This window comes from Lemur catta, chromosome X, assembly GCF_020740605.2.
Source record: "Lemur catta isolate mLemCat1 chromosome X, mLemCat1.pri, whole genome shotgun sequence".
In the NCBI taxonomy this organism is placed as follows: Eukaryota; Metazoa; Chordata; class Mammalia; order Primates; family Lemuridae; genus Lemur; species Lemur catta.
This window is the reverse complement of record NC_059155.1, coordinates 10,654,031-10,673,619: the sequence shown is the minus strand read 5'-3', so window position 1 is coordinate 10,673,619 and position 19,589 is coordinate 10,654,031. Positions and strand designations below refer to the sequence as shown.

General features: G+C 44.1%; 1 long non-coding RNA gene across 1 annotated transcript; it reads left to right on the top strand.

The window, feature by feature from the left end:
* Nucleotides 1-1,595: 1,595 nt before the first annotated feature.
* On the top strand, nt 1,596-6,341 carry LOC123628613. The gene is made up of 3 exons (XR_006731705.1): nt 1,596-1,711; nt 1,797-1,927; nt 6,288-6,341. It is a non-coding gene; the product is annotated as an uncharacterized LOC123628613 (long non-coding RNA).
* Nucleotides 6,342-19,589: the final 13,248 nt, after the last annotated feature.

The window sequence follows — 19,589 nt, the reverse complement described above, 5'->3', positions numbered from 1 at the left end:
ATGGTTTGGATATTTGACCCCTCCAAATCTCATTTTGAAATGTGTTCCCCAATGTTGGAGGTGGGACTTAATGGAAGGTGTTTGGGTCTTGGGGGGAGATCCCTTATGAACGGCCTGGTAGCATCCAGTCCCCTTCACCTCTGTGATGTGTGGAAGCAGCCTGAAGCCGTTGCCAGAAGCAGATGCTGGTGCCACCCTTTCTGTACAGCCTATAGAGCCATGAGCTAAACAAACCTCTTTTCTTTATAAAATACCGAGGTATTCCTTTACAACAACACAAACAGGCTAGGATGGGGTGGGGGAGGGGGTGTCAGTAAAGAGTTAGAATTCTTAGCTGTGTCAAACACTCACCCATTCCCAGGAGTTCCAGGTAACCGAAGCTTTGCAATATGCCAGTCACAAGCAGTCCCAACTCATTTCACCAAATGCTGAAAGGGGAAGAACAGCATGTTTCTGTTTGAATGTTCTAGTTAACGAAGAAGAATTTGAAATCCATTTTGATTTCAACACTTCTAAATGGTATTACTTAGGAGGTCCAGTGCCAGTGAACAAAACTGAGCTCTGTTTGTTGACTGCCCATCTGTCTCATGGGCTCTGATTCAGAAGCCTTTTTCTGAACTCACTTTATCACGGACCTGAGATAGGAAGGATGAAGGGGATTGAGTGGAGGCATAGCCTCATCCTCTGAGATCCTTCTTTTCCACAGGATAATAGAAAGCATAGGAGCTTTCTAGTGAAAATGCCAGTCTTTTCCACGTGATAGGGCCAGCATACTGGAGCATCATAATGGCCTGGTTTCCAGGGGCTAGCTCCCTTGAAGATCAGATATAATAACATTTGACTTCTTTTCCCCTTCTGTGGCATCAGCCAACCCTCACTTCAATTCTGCATCTCCTGGCTATGGGACAGAGTCACATCTTGGGGTGATCTCAGTTGGTGAAGCTACCCTTCCAGTTCTCTGAGCTATGTCCTGGGAACTCAAACTTGGGGCAAAGAGCACTCTTGGAAATTTAAATTTCCAGGCAATTCTTGGGCTCCTGGATCCCAATTTCTGTCCTGACAGAGGACAGAGTACTCCTGCTGGGGCCAAAGCCCTGTCGTGAACCCATGGGTGATTCTCCCCCACCCCATTCAGAGGGAAGGCACTCAGGTTTACTAGAGGCTCAAGGATCTGGGAATAACTAGCAGTCGAGTACCTTCTGATCCCCAAAGGTGTCCAGGTCTTTCAGAATGCAGACTCAGCTATGGCAATCAAGTCACTACATTCCCTCTTCCACAAGAAGAAAACTGTGGGGCATACGCTGTTCCAAGAGAAAAAGCACATTTTGCATTTTTGCAAAGGCACAGGGCAGAGTACCCCTAGCCGCAGTTGGAGCTGGCCCTGGGAGGATGGCAGAAGTCGGAAGGAGGAGGAGGCTAGCGGCAGCCAGATTGAGGGTGAACGCAGGATTCCGGGCCCTTTTGTATGGCTTCTAGAACGTGTCGGAAGGGCTAGTTCGGCTGCCGTCGGGATGGGCGGAGTCAGCCATGCGCAGTGCTCAGTGCCCGCCCAGTTGCCGCCGGAAGTAGCTGCCGACTGAGCGCACCTCGAAGCGGCCTGATGTGTCTTGCTGCGTAGCTGCTTCTGTTGCCACTCCTGGGCTCTGGGCTCCTGACTGACCCCTGCCCTTCCTGCTCCCGGTTGCCCACTGTGCTCTCGTGGAGGTTAGAGGTAACTCTTTGAGGAATAGCTGGCATCCCCTAGTTCCCTTTCGCCTGGTGCTACCCTGCTCACCCTTCCTCCATCCTCTTCACAGTCTGCAGCCATTCCCCATGCCCTCCGTCCTTCAGAGCTCCGAGTCCGTAACTCCAGTCCTACTTCAAAATTCCACGTTGGCTCCTAATCTGTCTTCCAGCGATTCAACATTGTCCTGGACTTCTTTTATTGGTAAGCAGGGCTGCCAGGCTGCCACAAGTGGGGAGGGCAGACAGCCACTTGGGAGGAGTTGGCTGAGGGAGATCTGGACCTAGGCTTCTGAGACCTCACTCACTTGCCCTCCCATTGGGAATGGGAATGTGGTGTTCAGCTGAGATGGAGCCCTGTGCTTTAGCCAACATGTTACTGTAGTGCTAGTCGCTTGGATGCCTTCATCCCAGAATCCAAACATCCATCCCCAGAGACTAAGGTCCCAGGTGGATCTCCCTAGTCACCCACTCTGGCCTCTCAGTGTGTGTGGAGGGGGTGTGATACAAGGCCTAAAATTAATATGTGCTGCCTTGACATCTGGTGAGATGGGAGGGCCTCAAATGACCTAACCACAAGTTTCTTCCATACTGCTCCTGAATGAGGTCTCCTAGCCAAACAACCCTCCTTATCAAATGGACCAGGTGCATTTCTTTGTTATCTCTCAGTAGTGGCTTCAGTTCTCTGTCAACCCACAAAATTATTCAAAGAAACCAGTGAGTACCTCACCCTCTTGGTACTACAAAGCCTGCTTCCCCTAGCCCGTGGTTTTTCACTCAATTCCTGAGTGTAAATCCTGTGTGGTGTCTTCCTCCTCGAGCTGTCAGTATTTGATACTAATGAATTGTTGTCGCTCTCATCTGTTTAGTGTTGGGTGTCCTGTGTTTGGGCATGCCCATAACCCTAAGGCAGAAATCTCTTCCTCACCAATGGAAGTGATAAAAACTAGAGTCATCATACAGGATGACCCAGCCAGGACCAAGGACACTTGCTCAGCTTTAGTTAACTGCTACTTGGCTAAGTAACTCGTTCTATGATACAGCAAAGGCTGTCTGGGATGAGATCATCAATTGTTGGGTGTACTCTTTGTCCTGTACAGCGCTGTGTTCTTTGGTAGGTGTTGAATTGTAATTAATTAACTATATCCCACTGTGACATACCATCAAGTTTGGGCTGTATTTGGTAGGTGGTCTCTGAGGCTCCAACTATAAAGGCAGTGACAACATATGCCTTAACTGGTCAGCACTTGAGTCCCACTTACTGGGGGTCAGGTTGGTGACTGTTGGGCTGTGACCATTGCATCTAGCCTGGTGACTGTTACTGGTTGCTTGGGGCAGACATATATACATTCTTTGTGATTGTGCATATCTGGGACAGGCCCAGGAATATCCCTTTGTCAGGTTTTTAGAAAGGGAGGAGAACACTACCCCCAAGGATAATTAAGCATTAGCCCCTCGTTGCCTGATAGTTGTTATTTAGGCAAAGGTAGTAAGTAACCTTGTTCATTTCCTGTGCTGCTGCCGCTTCCCTTGCTGCTGTTGTGCACACTCTCCTGACATCCAAGGTGATCGAAGTGCACCTGCATGGTGGCCTGTGGCCCAGGCACTGATGAGAAAAGAAACAAGAGAAGCATTTGGTACTAAACTATTAATACTCACCCAATACAAACCCCCTATCCAATGTGCTTTGGCTTTGCTTATCACTGCTACTTGCTAAGCAGGCCCAGTGGCTAATCTTGTGATCACAGGGCTTGATGGCCCTCACCTGGGCCATAGACAAAATGACCTTACTGGATATGAACCTGACCCCAGTGAGATTGACTGTCACTCCACAGAGGAGGAAATAGCCACCCAAAGGTGGGTCACTGGGTCCCCAAACATTTTCTCATAATCACCCAGAAGGTCTGGACCACATGTGATTCAGTGGTAACAAAGACCAAAAACTGTGAATTTGCCGGCTAGAAACCCAAAATGTTCCAAGGAAATTTGTACAGAGAGAAAAGACTGAAAAAAAAAAATCCCATGTGGCAGAAATGTCAGGGCCACAGGAGAACATGGTTTCTGTCCATCGACCTCTGAGTTTTGGACCCAGAAAAGTTCCACCACACCACCTGTGCTTCTGCTGCAACAATTCTGATCATCATAGTCATAGGGAAAAACACCCATGGTACCCTTGTGGAACAATGATAAAGTTAATTGTAACCCAACTTAAGCTCAGAGTCCTTAAACCCTATAAAGGCATGGGGAAGGTTCCTAACCCTGACAATACTGATTTGAGGCTCTATGGAGGAAGAAACTTATAAATATGAACAGGGTCAAGATACCCCAATGCCCCAAAGTATATCCACTAAATGAAATGAAAGAAAGCAACAAACCTGAATACAGGGAGCAGAAACAGACAAAAATTAAATTGAAACCAAGGTTCACAATATAACCAAATTGGAAATCAAAAATTTACTAAAATAATTTGTAAAACAAAGTAATAAAAGGGTGCTGATTATAATTTTCACCTCTACAACATAGGTTCTGAATTAACTTTAATGTCTGGTGAAATGCACCAATTGGCAAGCCTTCATGGCCTTAATCAATGCTCTTCTGTCCCCATTTGGACACCCTTGATTCTGCTCTCTTGCCTGATTGCTCTCTCAAGGACTTCCAGCACTATGTTGAATAGCAGTAGATACAGTCAAAATGAGTTTTCAATGTTTGCATTTTAGCTAGAACTGGCTGTAGGATCTCCTGGTAGGCTTTTAATTGTAAATACCATAAACAATGAGTTATCTTAATATCAATAGAAAAAGTTAGCAGGTTTTAGCGTAGCCAGAAAAGAGAGAGAAATAGCTTGAGGCATTTTAACTCTAGTGGTAGGTCAACCATTTGAGCTGTGAATTTTCCTTGATGTAATTTGTGCACAAGAATTAGCTATAACCAGCTGGAGCCCTAGAAAACCTGGCATGCCTTTGTATCTTTTCATTTACAAAAATACTTGCTGGCTGGGCATTGTGGCTCTCGCCTGTAATCCTAACACTCTGGGAGGCCGAGGCCGGCGGGTCGTTTGAGCTCAGGAGTTTGAAACCAGCCTGAGCAAGAGCGAGACCCCATCTCTACTAAAAAATAGAAAGAAATTAGCTGGACAACTAAAAATATATAGAAAAAAAATTAGCCAGGCATGGTGGTGCATGCCTGTAGTCCCAGCTACTTGGGAGGCTGAGGCAGAAGGATTGCTTGAGCTCAGGAGTTTGAGGTTGCGGTGAGCTAGGCTGATGCCATGGCACTCTAGCCAGGATGACAGAGTGGGACTCTGCCTCAAAAAAAAAAAAATACTTGCAAGTAAAGGTGCCACCAACCAACTGGGGTGCCCAATGGGGGTCATTCTCCTTGTCTTTCCTCATTTTTAAAGGATTTCCCATTTTTCTTTAAAAGAAGCAACCGAACTGTAATACAGGGTTTGGTGTTATGGATTAGAGTGTGCTGATTGTGGGTGGGGCTCATCAGTGTCTTACCACTGAGTCGGTCCCACCCTATTACTTGTCTCAGTTTATCTCTTGGAGGTCAGCTCTTATATGTGTTTCCTGGATGAGCCTTCTTTTAATTAATTTGTTGGGGGGTTCCCTATAGGGCCACTCGTGCCTCAGGGAATCGCCCCAAGCAACTCTCACTCAGGACCCCAGTCACCCAGGGCTGCCAAGGCTGGGAGAAGATTAAGATGCCCCATCTCTTCAGAGCTGAGGATCTCAGTCTCTCATTTATCTACAAACAAGACAGTTCAGTTTCCTCTTTCAAAAATGCACAGACAAGCCAATTGAGATTAATTTTAAGATAAAAAGATAATCGGAAGACCCTTTAGAATGCACCTGCAAATCTGAGTTAGGATCCCAAACAACAATTCCTAGGAAAAGAACCAGCTCAGAATAACCAAGATCATCAACCAAAAACGGGAGGTCTGGAGCTCAGGAGGACTTACCAGTTCCGCCAAAGGAGAAGCTCGGAGTCAGAGGGCCCAAAAAGGGCCATGCTGGTACCTGGTGCCGAGTTCGGGCTACTCCTTCAGCAGTCCTGAGTCTTCTCTGAGCCCCACATCTGGGTGCCAATCTTGTTAACAAATAAAAAGCCAAACTCTGCAAAATAATTTTAAAGAGATTTATTCTGAGCCAAATTTGAGGACCATGACCCGGAGTCCACTTGCTCAAGACTTCTTTTAAAATCACTTTAAAATTATTTTACAGAGTTTGGCTTTTTTCCCATTAACAGCCTAGATGCTCAGTATGCCTTGCATCGTGGAACCAGCACCCCATGAGCTCAGGATGGTTACTTAAGCCTCCTTGATACAGGATGGAGCCAAATCTGGCCCCCTGGCATACCCCACAAGCAGGAGGTCATAGCCTCCCCTATCCTGACTTCCTTTCCAGATGTCATGTTGCCAAAGGAGATAATCCCTCTCCCAGACCCCTTTGGCTACCTGAGGAGCTCCTTGGGATCATCTGAGTGATTAGCAATGAGAGTTTGTATACCACAGATGATATTGTCCCCATGATACATATTACTGCTTTCCATTCCTTAACCAGGACAAGAACAAAGTTTTGCCAAACTTCAAGCAGTCATCTTAGCACTGGACCCCCTGACCAACAAATGGCTCCATCTGTAAGTACATTTTCACAGACTCTTGGGCTAGTGCCTTAGAGTTATCCCCTTTGGGGTAAAGAACTCTGAGATACCCAAAATATAAATCAGGGGGTTATAGACTGAATTATGTTCTCCCAAATCCATAGGTTGAAGCCCTAACCACAAATGTGACTGTATTTGGAGATAGGATCTTTTAGGAGGTAATTAAAGTTACAGTAGGTCATAGGATAGGGCCCTAATCTGATAGGACTAGTGTCCTTATAAGAAGAGAAAGAGACACCAAAGAACTTATTCTCTTGCCAGTTGAGGAAACAGCGAGAAGATGGCCATCTGCAAGCCGAGGAGAGAGGGCTCATCATTATCTAACACTGCTGGCACCTTGATCTCAGACTTCTAGTCTCTAGAACTATGAAAAAATAAATTAATGTTGTTTAAGTCTGTGGTCTCGAATCCCTGGGCTGTGGACTGATAGCAGTCCATGGCCTGTTAGGGACTGGGCTGCAGAGCTCTGCTGCCCCCCAACCCCTGTCTGTGGAAAAATTGAAAATTTTCTTCCATGAATCTTAGGAAATGGGGGTGGAGGGTTGGGGGTGCACAGCAGGAGGTGAGTGGTGGGCCAGTGAGGGAAGCTTCATCTGTATTTACAGCCACTCCCCATTGCTTGCATCACCACTTGATTTTTACCTGCCCTACCCCCACCATCCCCACCCCATCCATGGAAAAATTGTCTTCCATGAAACTGGTCCCTGGTGCCAGAAAGGTTGGGGACCACTGGTTTAAGTCACCCAGTCTGTAGTATTTTGTTATGGCAGCACTAGCAGACTAATGCACAAGATAACAGATGTGTCTACATATACAGTTGATTCTTATTATTTGTGGTAATTATGTTCTATAAAGTCACTGTGAGCACTGAATTAATGACTATTAAACATCATACCAGGCTCACTTTCTGCAAGCCTCTGGTCACAACATTTTTATCAACCAGTCAATATATAACCTTGTTTTAAGTATGTTTCCGTTTAAAGACACTTAATATATATTGTTTGTCCATGGCACTGAACTTATGGACAACAGCACTATCATTCATGCCTAAAACATGTATTTTCTCCACAAGGCACGTCACAGCATTCTTGTATGTAGGAACACTAGACTGCACTTTAGCACTATGCTTGGGGGGCATTTTAAACAGTGAAATTATTAACAAAAAGGAAAAAAATTTCAACAACGCGGTACTAAATATACTGCAAAAAGGACACTTGTTTGTAGTGTGAGAGCTGAGATAAGAAGGCAGAGTATTGCCTTGTCTGACCTCAGCTGGGAACACGTGCAGATGAGTCTTTTTTTTTTCTGCTCTATGCATGTTTATGAATGTCTGAAAAAGCACTGCAAGTATTAAGTTTTAGCTAGTAGGTGAATTCTCAAATATGGAATCTGCAAATAATGAGGATGGACTGTACTAAAGCCATAGTACAAGGCCTCAACAGGCTACTCCTAATCCCCATTGGAGTTCCAGACATTACTGTTATGACCAAAGCACTCATTTCACTTCTCAAAATACACAATGCTAGGCTCTTGAAGAAGGCAGTAAATGGAACTTCTGCCTCCCTTATAGGTCCCAGGCAGCTGGTTTGACAGACATAATGGACTCCTCGAGGAACTCCTATTTAAGTTACAAAGTGACACCCCTCTAGGTGTCACTGTTACCAAAGGCATTGATTAGTCTAAATTCATGCCTTCTAGAACATGTACTCCCTACACCAATGCCTTTCAGGTCCCTTAGTTGCCTTTATTGGCCACAAAGGGGGAAACCCCTAAAGTTCATGTTTTGGATTACCACCTCACCCTGTGGCCCTCTCCCAACCTCCCTAGGAAGTGAAGTAGACACTTCTCTTTCTCACCAACAAGGTGAATACGAGGTGACTAAAACAAGGGTACAGGCTGATGGGCAACACACAAAACACAGACATGAGAGACACCTGTTTGAGTTAGGATTTTAGCCCATTTCCAGGACATGGGTGTTTGTATGTTTGTGTGTGCTTGTGTGTAGACACTTTACTTCCTAGGGAGGCACTTCTATTCCCTAGAAGTCTCAGTCATCACCAGGATTTACAATGATTTGAAGGCAGCAAGGGGTCAATTATGGTGCAGGGCGTACATAATATTTGAATGTGTTTATCTGTCAGCAATTTACATGTAGATCACACAGAAATATGCATTTGCAGTGGCCACAGACCCTGAGTACTGCCACACAGGTAAAGGATAGTTGGAAACAGGTGGGGATGCACTGCTTTAATTCAGGAATAGTTCATGCGCACACATTTGAAATATTGCAAAATGAAATTTTGATGAAGATAATGGATAATAACATTTTACATGGCAAACCAGAAATGAATATGTATCCAGGAGGGGAAAAGCTAGTTGGGGAAGGTTCTAGCAGAGAGCCCTGTGGTTTCCACAATCCCACATAAGACTTTTAGTGAAAAATCACTCTCTCTCTCTCTCTCTCTCTCTCTCATTTGCAGGGACTGGAGTTCCTTTGTCAGTGTGTGAAAGATCCTCAAAGTCCCAGTGATGCCTAGGGCGTGTTCTCATTCATAAGCTGCTTTTGGTGAGAGGACCCGGCTGATGATCTCAGGTGTCTTAGTTGAGCACATCAGAGACCTCTGGAAAGTCCAGGTCTCTAAAGGGTTACAGCTAGGTACTTACCTGTGTTCCCCCAAGACACTTCCAGGCTGAAAGCACATGAGTGGGAAGCAAAAAGCCAGCTCCCAGAATGGATATCTTTGTGAAGATAGTCCTGAGCCTCAGTCTGAAATGGCTTTACTGGGCGAGGGTCATAACTCATTGCTACGTGAGCAACACTGTCTGTCTGCATCATATGCCATGTGCCCAGCCCTGAAAGCAGGTGTACAAGAGCAAAGTTGACATGAATGTGACAACAAAATGCCCAGTCCCAGGCCAGCTAGGGGAAATGTGACGTTGATATGGAGAACATAGACTGGTTGGCTCAGCTGAGGAGGGCACTGAAGGTGGAATATTACTTTTCCTGGGTCAGTCAGGTGTCCCTGGAAGGAGGACCCCCGCTAACCTGGATAGCTGTGTCCATGCTGAGTGTAAGGTGGAGTCCTTTAGGGGGTTGAAATAATGCGTTTTTTGAGGGCTCCCAGATGCCTACTTCTTCCCTCTTCTCTTTTCAGAATGCATTCCCCCTACCACCGCATCCTGCTTGGTATCATAGAGTCTTTGTGCCCACCCTCTGGATAAAAGCTGGGGAGGGAAGATGGAGTCTTCCTCACTGCTGTGTTTCTGGGACTCCCCTTGGGAAAAGAGGAGGGGTGGGAAGAGTGTATACACCTATGGCTGGACCTGCATGTGTGCAGGAGACGGGAAAGCCTAGGAAAGTTGGTGGCTGGCTGTTTTTTCTCTGCTGTTCTCGGAGAAACAAATTAGCATTTACTGATAACCAGTGACTTCTCTGTTTCAGCAAAAGCTTTGCAGGCGAGGCTGTGGTTCAAAAAATTTTTGACAGCATGCTGACATGATATTATGTCCATGTAACACCAAATTTTGGAGGTAAGGCACTTCTAGACGCTTGAGACCTTTGTGTTATGTCAAAAAGAGCTGAGACACAGCAAACCAGCCCACCAGTAGCACTTCCCAGGCTCTGCACCTCCCAGTGCACACACATTCGTAATATTGCAAAATGAAATGTTGATGAACATAATTGATACTAAGTTTTTACATGGCAAACCAGAAATGAATATGTATCCAGGAGGGGGAAAGGTAGTTGAGCAAGGTTCTAGGAGAAAGCCCTGCGGTTTCCACAGTCCCACATGAGACTTTTAGTGAAGACTCACTCACTCTCTCTCTCTCTCTCTCTCTCTCAGATTTGCATATTTCTGTGTGATCTATATGTAAATTGCTGACTGATAAACACATTCAGAGATTATTTAGGCCCTGCACCATAATTGACCCCTTGATACCTTCACAGCATTGTAAATCCTGGTGATGACTGAGACTTCTAGGGAATAGAAGTGCCTCCCTAGGAAGTAAAGTGTCTACACACAAGCACACACAAACATACAAACACCCATGTCCTGGAAGTGGGCTAAAATCCTAACTCAAACAGGTGTCTCTCATGTCTGTGTTTTGTGTGTTGCCCATCACCCTGTACCCTTGTTTTGGTCACCTCATATTTACCATGTTGATGAGAGAAAGAAGTGTCTACTTCGCTTCCTAGGGAGGTTGGGAGAGAGCCAACTTCTGCCTCTCCAGATTCCACCTTCCTGAGCCTGCAGAGACCTACAATGGAGCGCTCTGGGGCCTCCAGTCTCCAGGCCTTTGCTCTGCCCCTGGAATTTCTCTCATTTCTCTGCTTTCATGTACAGGAGGCCTTCTGCTCTCTCTCTCTACACTCTTTTGTGATGGCACGAAGCCCAGAGTGTACCCCCTTGTATGGTTGGAGAAGCATTACCCACAGAAATAGGTGTGCAGGCTACAGAGGGCTGTGCCTCTCAAGGTGGGGTTTCTGTTCGATCTGTCATGCTCTATGGCGAGGGCACCTGAGCACACATTCTTTGCACCCTGGGCACTCACCCTATACGGTTTGTTCAAAACTGAGCACATGGTCTTCTCTGATAGTCTACCTCATGAATCTCTGTCCAGTCTACTTTGTCTACCCAGACCCCAGACACTTCCCCCTTTGTCCCTAAGCTTTTACCTCCTACCACGTTTTCTGGAAACTGCTAACTCTGTCCTTATCTCTCCATTGATCTCCCCAGATCAGGCCTTGGCCATCTTGCTCCTGAATTACTCCTCCTTGAAAACCGAGGCCATTGCCCTGGGCCCTGGATTTATAGGTGGGTCACTTGACTGTTGCTTTCCCTTTGTTCCATTACTACCTCCAGAGTGTGAGGGTATAAGGTGCCGCCCCCAGGTTTCAAGGTGAATGTTTATCTGGGGACTAGGAAGCTGGGGTGGAAAGGGCAGAAGGCAGACTCTTCCAATAATCTTACCCTACACAGATAGCAGTGTCTCTTCTAGGTAGGGCCCCTAGGGAAGAGGCCAAGACTCTTGAGGGAAAGAGGTCTAGGTATATGGGAATTCAAGTGTTAGGGCACAGCCAGCTTTCCTTGGCATGACAGTAGAGTTTGGATCAATTGGACTAAACAATGGTGAGTGTCAAAGAAGTAGCTACTTCATTTCCTCCTTTCCTCATTCTTGTGTTTCTCCGCAAAGGCTAACCAACAACCATTTAAGTACACCAAGCACATTCTCCCCACTATTTTATGGCCGGTTGCCATCTCAGCAGGCATCCAGGGCCAGGGGCTAAGAGCAGGGGCAAGGACCAACCTCAGGGATTTTCAAGTGTGGACAGTCCACATTATCTTCAAGGCACCTCACCACCGTCTTTGACATAGACTCTGATTTGTTTGTACGTGATGCCTCAGGTGAGGGGGATTTGCATTAAGTTGTTTTTGGCATGCAGACTTGGAGCATATGAGAAAAGGTGGGTCCTTGGGTTGATTTGGCCAAATAGTAGATGAAGGTGTGAGAGCGAGAACAACTCAGGACCTTCTTTAGACATAAGGGGGCACTACAGGCTCTGAGTCTGGCGCGTGTGTGTGTGTGTGTGTGTGTGTGTGTGTGTGTGTGTGTGTGTGTGTGTGTTTGTGTGGGGGGGGAGGTCAGTAGGCAAAACAGGTACCCTCTGAATGGAGTGGATAGCAGGGGTGGAGGGAGCAGAGACCAAAGCAGAACACAGTGGGGTGAGGAGTTTGTCCTTGGAGGTAGACTCTGTACCTGATCAGCAACTACAGCATGCTCTAGAGAGGAAGCCCAGCCAGGAGAACTGGGGAACAGTAAACACCGTGGAGGCAAGGCTAACGTTGCTAGGGGTGTTTAGCTGGGAGGAAAGAGGACCTGGGTAGCTATTTATAACTTTATTCTGAAAGAGAATGAGACTCTAGGAATCAAGGAGTGAACAGACTGGAATACATGTTGAATTGCATTTAATCGATGGATGCAAGATACAGCGGAAGAATGCGAACAGGCATTGGACACAGATGAATAGAGAAGCCAGGACAAAGAGGAAGGGGGATGAGAGTAAAGAACCGTGAAGCTAGGAAGGAAAATACTGCCCAGATAAATAGTAGTCAGTACATCAATAATACTGAAAACCCATTTGAACCATTGCCTACTCCACAGGCAAGTTGAGCCCAAGCCCATCCCCAGGTCTGTCAGGTCAGCAGTGGCAAGCAGGATCCAGGCAGTCACATCTATTCCATGAAAACTCATAACCCCACCCCCATCCAAATTCCTTTTATCAAGCAGGGCCTCAGGGAAACTGGGCCAAGGGCTTCAGGGTTTAGGGACCCTTAGAACTCCCTGTGAGTCTTCCCACTAGACTCAGAGTCAAATTTCCCTCTGTGTTTGAGGTAGAATAGAATTTTAGGGCTTAACCTATTCCTTCCTCTTCCCCCACCCCACAGTTTACACATAGAGGCCTTAGTGTCTGTGCCCTGGTCAGGTTCAAATAGGAGCTTTGTTACTTCCTTGAGAAGGGGGGAGTGGGGTGGTGAGAAGAGGAGGAGGAGGAGGAGAAGAAGCATGGGGAAGCTAGCAGAGCTGTTTCTCTGGGCAAGAGAACTGGTTGCCACCATGATGTGAAAAGCAGCTCCCTGAGGGATTCACCTAGGCCAGTACCTGGCATGCCACAGACACCCTGATACTGTAGAGTGAAATGTTTCATTCATTCCTTCATTCATCTGTTCTTTGAGCTCTGAAATTCTGATGGATGCTATGGAGAAAAGTGGCTACCCTCACCACTTTACTTGCCTTCCTGAGCTCATCAGGGAGAACAGCAACACAGTGAGAGCTGAAGCTATCACTCCAAAGATGGCCTTTAGGCACCTAATCTAGATGTGTCTCTTTCAATTATCCTCTTAGAGATGTGGGCATACCTTAGCTAAGTTCTCATCCTAGCACGTAGCTAGCATTTAAGGCGGCCCCTCTGGGTAGATAAAGTTGATGTAGTTAGTATTCTTTCCTCTGGGCTGCCTCTCTGTGCCAGGACACAGGGATTGGTGAGGGCTATGTGGCCTGCATTTCAGTTCTCACTTGCTTCTTCAGGTAGGAGCCCTTGGACAGGGCTCTGTGCTGGCCCTTTAGGGTCCCCAAGATTCCACTGAAGGGGACGGAGTTGATTGAGTGGCACTGAATGGTCTAGGACAAGAAGTCTGATCCAGGGATTGAGAGGAACAAGGCTGGCTGCTTAGCCCCACTGGAGTTTATTAACTGCTTAACACAGCTTCTATACTCTAAAGGCATGTGGGGGGCCTGAAAGGCTATAATAAAAATTGTGTTTCTAGAAACCCCTGTCACTATATAGCATTTTGCTAGGGCTTGTTCACAATAGCCCTGAATGCTGGAGTGTAGGCTGTGCCCTAACACAGAGACCCATTTACTTCTCAGTTGTCATTCACACACTTATTTCCAATAGCACTTTGCTTTCTGAAGCATTGGGCTTATAGTACACATTTTTCTTTTTGCAGCTCTTCTGGGCAGCCAGCTGGTAGTGAAGCCAGCAGGCTAAATCATGAGGGCATGCATATTTCCATAGCAGGAGCATGATGCAATACACAGAGAATAATAGCCTTGCTATATAGCTGATTATACACAGCTTTGAACCAATAGGGAATAAGAAAAGTTTATTTGTACATAGCACCTTATAGTTTACTATACATTTTAAAATCCATGGTCATATTTGAGTCCTGCTAGTGGATAATGACAACACAGAGGCCTGAAGAAAAACCTCACCAGGAAGAATCATACTCAGACACATGCTCACACGTTCAGTCACACTTGTACATTAAAACAACACAAGCCTGTTCACATACTAACTCACAGATGAATATAATCACAGATTCACTTACATGCATGAACATACACATACCCTAACATGCTCACACACAGACACACATATTCACTTGCAAATGAACACATTCAAGCATTAATTCAAACATATGAACATGCACACACATTTAGATACTCACATATGCTTGTTCACTTGCACATGTACATGCTCACATATTCATTTACTGAACATATTTACATTTTAACATGCTCACACAAAAATCATCATGAATGAACTCACAAAAAGGAAAATATTCCCATAAATGTACAACTCACATTCATTTACACAAACATGCTCAGGCACTCATGAACACAATAAGACATTAACATGCTCATATGAACATGCTCACACATCAACTCATAAACCTATACACACTCACAGACATATACACACATCACTTAAAATTTCATATTATCACACACACAAACTTGCTCATCCATTAACATACACATGAACGTACTTACACACATTCACTCAGACATGAACATTCTCACATATTCATCTACAAAAATAAGCTTAAAATTCATTCATACACATTGATTCACACACATGCTCAAAACGTGAAAATGCATATGATTTCATTTGAACATGCTTATGCTCCCAGAAATGAACATGCTCAGAAATTGACTCACATGGACATACTCAAAGATTCACATACATATGAACATGCATTCTCACTCAAGCATGCACTCCTACTTTCACACATAAACTCACATTCACACATAAACACATTTACATAGAGACACTCTTATGTATTTACTCTCCCATGTACATGCTTTCCCACTCACATTCAAACACGTTCATGTGCCCAACATTCACTTATACTCAGACATGAACACACTCACACATGGACATGCTCCCACATTCATTCAAAAACAAGAACATACACTCACACAATCACTCATGCACGACCAAGTTCATACTTGTGAACAAGTTCACATAGTGAAAAGTCTATATGGTCATAAACACATGTAAACACATTAAAACTTTGACACATATCAGTGCACACTCACTCAGAAACATGATCACACATTCACACACAGATAGGATCATATTCATTCACACTCACTCACATGAACAAATTCACATACACCTACATTCTCACACATTCACTCACACTTGCACATGAATACACACAGGCATACACCATTACTCCCACATAAACACACGTTTAGTTATACACAAACATGGTCACACATTCTTTCACTCCCTCATGCTCCCATATTCATTCACACTCACATTTTAACACGCACACAGACATGCTTATTCATTTACTCAGACATAAACATCTTTGCACATTCACTCAAACACAAATACACCCACCTATATGCATACATTCACTCACATATGAACACACACAGTTATGCTTATACATGCATTCAAACACATTAACATGCTCACTGCACACACACATATATACTCACACGTCACTTGCACACAAACATCACATCCATACACAATGAACCTACTCACGGACTTATATGTACACTCATTAATGCACTCACACAAGAACATAATCAACATCCATACAGATACACAATCACATGCACACACATACTCAGAAATATACTCACACATCATCAAGCTTACACAAATGAATATGCTTAACACTCACACATGAACATGCTAACATCTATGCACATGCTCACAAATTCACTCATACACATGAATACACATAAAAATTCACTTAAGCACACACGTAAACTCACTTTAACACTGTCACAAGTGAACAGGCTCGATTCACCGTCACAGGCATGTTTACATACATGCACAGTGACAATTCACTCACAAACATGCTCACAGGTTTATCCACAGATATATAAACACACATATACTCACACAAACACACACCTTCACTCAAACACACAGATATACTCAAATTAACATGCTCATTCATCCACTCACACTGAAATATGCCTCGTATACATAATGTCACATATTAACTCATATGCATGAGCACACCCAACCTTAAGATGCTCATATACTCACACATTCAGTCACACAGACACCCTCACATATCATCATTTGTACATGCTCACAAATTCACTCACATGGTTAACATGCTCACATATACAAACACAATGACTACACTCACACATATACTCACATGAATACACTTAAAAATTCACTGACACACAAGAAATTGTTAAATACACACACTCAGAAATTCATTAACATTAAAACACTTTCACTCACACGAACATGCTCAAAAATTTACCCACACACAACACAGGCTCACACTCACATGCCTTCACATTTACTCATGAAACATGCTTACACATCCATGCACACACGTGACTATACTCACAAATATAGAAGCACTCATATGATTATACTCATGTTCATATATTCACTCTCACAAAAATGCTTACATATTCACTCATACATGAATATGCTGATAAAACACTTATATGCTCACAAGCACACACTCACATTCACTTATATATGCACATTAACATGCTTATAAACAGCAACATGCTCACATATTCACTTGAACACAAATGTTAACACATTGACACACATAGATAACAGTCACAAACTCACAGGCACATTCTCATATACTAACATAAATGCAGTCGCACATTAACAAGTTCACACAAATGAACATACTTACACACTGACTTACATATACACAAACATGCTAACATCCACACACATGATCATAAATTTACTCATAAACATGAACACACAAATATACTCATATTAACATAGTTTCATACATGATCTGGCTCACTTATTCACTTACAAGGAGAGACAGACATTTACACACACACCTACTAAATCCCATGAACTTGCTTACAAATTTACTCATCGACACACATATACTCACACAAACACATTCAGTGAAACACAGATATACCCAAATTTACACTCACATATATGACAATGTTCATTCACATACCCAAATATGCTCACATATTTACTCACGCACATCAACACATACAATCACTCAAATGTGAGCATACTAGAATTTAACATATTCACACATATAATCATGCTTACAAATATACTTACATAGACCCCCCCACATAAGTCATTTGCATATATTTATAATCCAGTAATACTCACACATTAACATGTTCAAATATTACAAATGTATTTACTGTTTAATGATACATACATGCTCACATACGAAAATGCTCACAAATTCCCTGAAACACAAAAACATGCTTACATACATGAACATGCTCACACATTCACTGACTTACATTAACATATACTTTCATAGACTCACATGAACATGCTCACAGATTTACTCACACACAGACACACATTCACTCAGTCATTCACTCATGCAAACATTTATGCATGCATTCACTCAAACTTTCTCATATATTCACTCATATGAACATGCTCACAAACTCATACACATTTCCTAACCCACACACATTAACACACTTACAAACAACATATATTTTCTCACAAATATGTTCACACTCACCATGAACCTCACATATTCATTCACACATAGATATGCTCATATACACTCATATCCCCATGCTTGTACATTCACTTACACTAATATTTTCACACTTTAACATGCTCAAACACATTTATACATTCATTCACACACATATCCATGCACACGATTACAAATTGATTCTCACACTCATACTCACACACATGCTTGCAAAGTCTCTCCAATATCCTCACATATTAAAAATATCACTACAAATAAAGCATGCTTACAAATTCACGCACACACACAAACATGCTAATATCAATAGACATGGTCACACTGAGTCATACACATGACCATTCACAAACATTTACTTACTCACACAACTATACTCATATTAACACACATTTACTCTCCAACATGGGCAGTGTTACATAAATGAGCCAAAGGTAGTCTCTGTGTATTGGCCCTGTGTTTTTTACGTCTTCACAGCAGGCTGGGATCCAATTAGCTCAAAAACCAGCTGGCACCAAACTCAACTTTTACACATTCAGTTGTTTTAAATATAGCCCAAATAAGCAGATTTTTGGCCATTGAGACTGCCTGTTTTGCATACTCCACAAAACTGCTCCCAGCATCTGCTATCCATAGATAAGATAAACCGTATAGCTATAAAAGAACCCAAGTCGCTGCTGTTCTTTGGCACTCTCTGACCCAGAGACTCCCCATAATGCTGCTAAATAATGTCACCAAGACACACAGGTCCCCTCTCTGATCCCACTCTTCCCTGGGAATTCTCTTGCCTTCTTCCCTTTCTGGGTGGTGTCTCTCAAAGGTCTCCTGTTGTGAGGGACGTCCCTTTCATGGAAACCTGTGAAAGTGTCATCTAAATAAAGCTCATTGTATGCTATTGCCACCTTGGGGCCACATCTTTTTCCTTGATCAGCCCCCAAATTCCTTGAACCCACTAAAAGTGATGATGAGGAAAAGGGAGGATTTTGGTGCTGGTCAGGAAATCTATATAGGGTCCATCCAGTCAGCAGGACAATCAATTAACAGAATTATCCTAGACAACCTTAAGTGGTTTGGACTCAAAATTTGGAAAGGCTCTGGTTTGGCATGGCATTACTTCGTGCTATATTATAGTCTACGTTTGTCATAGCCTCCACCTGTGCCTCATTAGCCTAACCAAGCAGCAGCACCAGCATTTGGGAGAGCTCATGTCATTGAAACTGACTTTTGGGGTGAAAGGCACTGAGCACCCTGAGGAAGGAAGTAAACCTGCCTACCTGGGATCCCCACTGGGCAGGTACGGGAGATTGTAAGACCTGTGGGCCTCAAGAGAGATGTCAGGCCGAGGCTGGTCTCTTAAGCACAGTTGGGGGAAACACCTTCATAGACAGCTAGCATGGCTCTGCTGCTGTCTTATTTTGATCTGCTATTGCAGAAGGCGTCATTCTAGTTCCTCCCTTGAAGGATACTGGGACACTAATCCTTCAGCTGAGCTGGCTAAAGCATTACTTAAAGTGACTGAATGCAAGGAAATTTATATTCCTGCCCCTCCCAGGACTCTGAAGGAAGTGAGTGTCCTACTGAATAGATGCTCCAAACCACAAGATGCATGCTGGGGTTTGCTCATGGCAGGTTCTCACTAGGATGCTGCTGGAAAAAAAGGTAGAGCCCAAACTCCTGGGGGAGACAAGACAGAGAGGAGGGCTCTGGGAAAAGGACTGGTGCCCTCTAGAAGAAAAGGCAGCAGAATACCACCATGATACCGATGAGGATAATTTACCCTCTGCTTTCTAGGTAACCACTCACAGAGCTGTAAAGACAGAAAAGACAAAAGGTGAAAGCCAGGGAGGTGAGGCTGGTTCTTAATTGGATGAGGAAACACATTTCTCTTGCCCTAAGACCCAGTCTCTTCTTAAG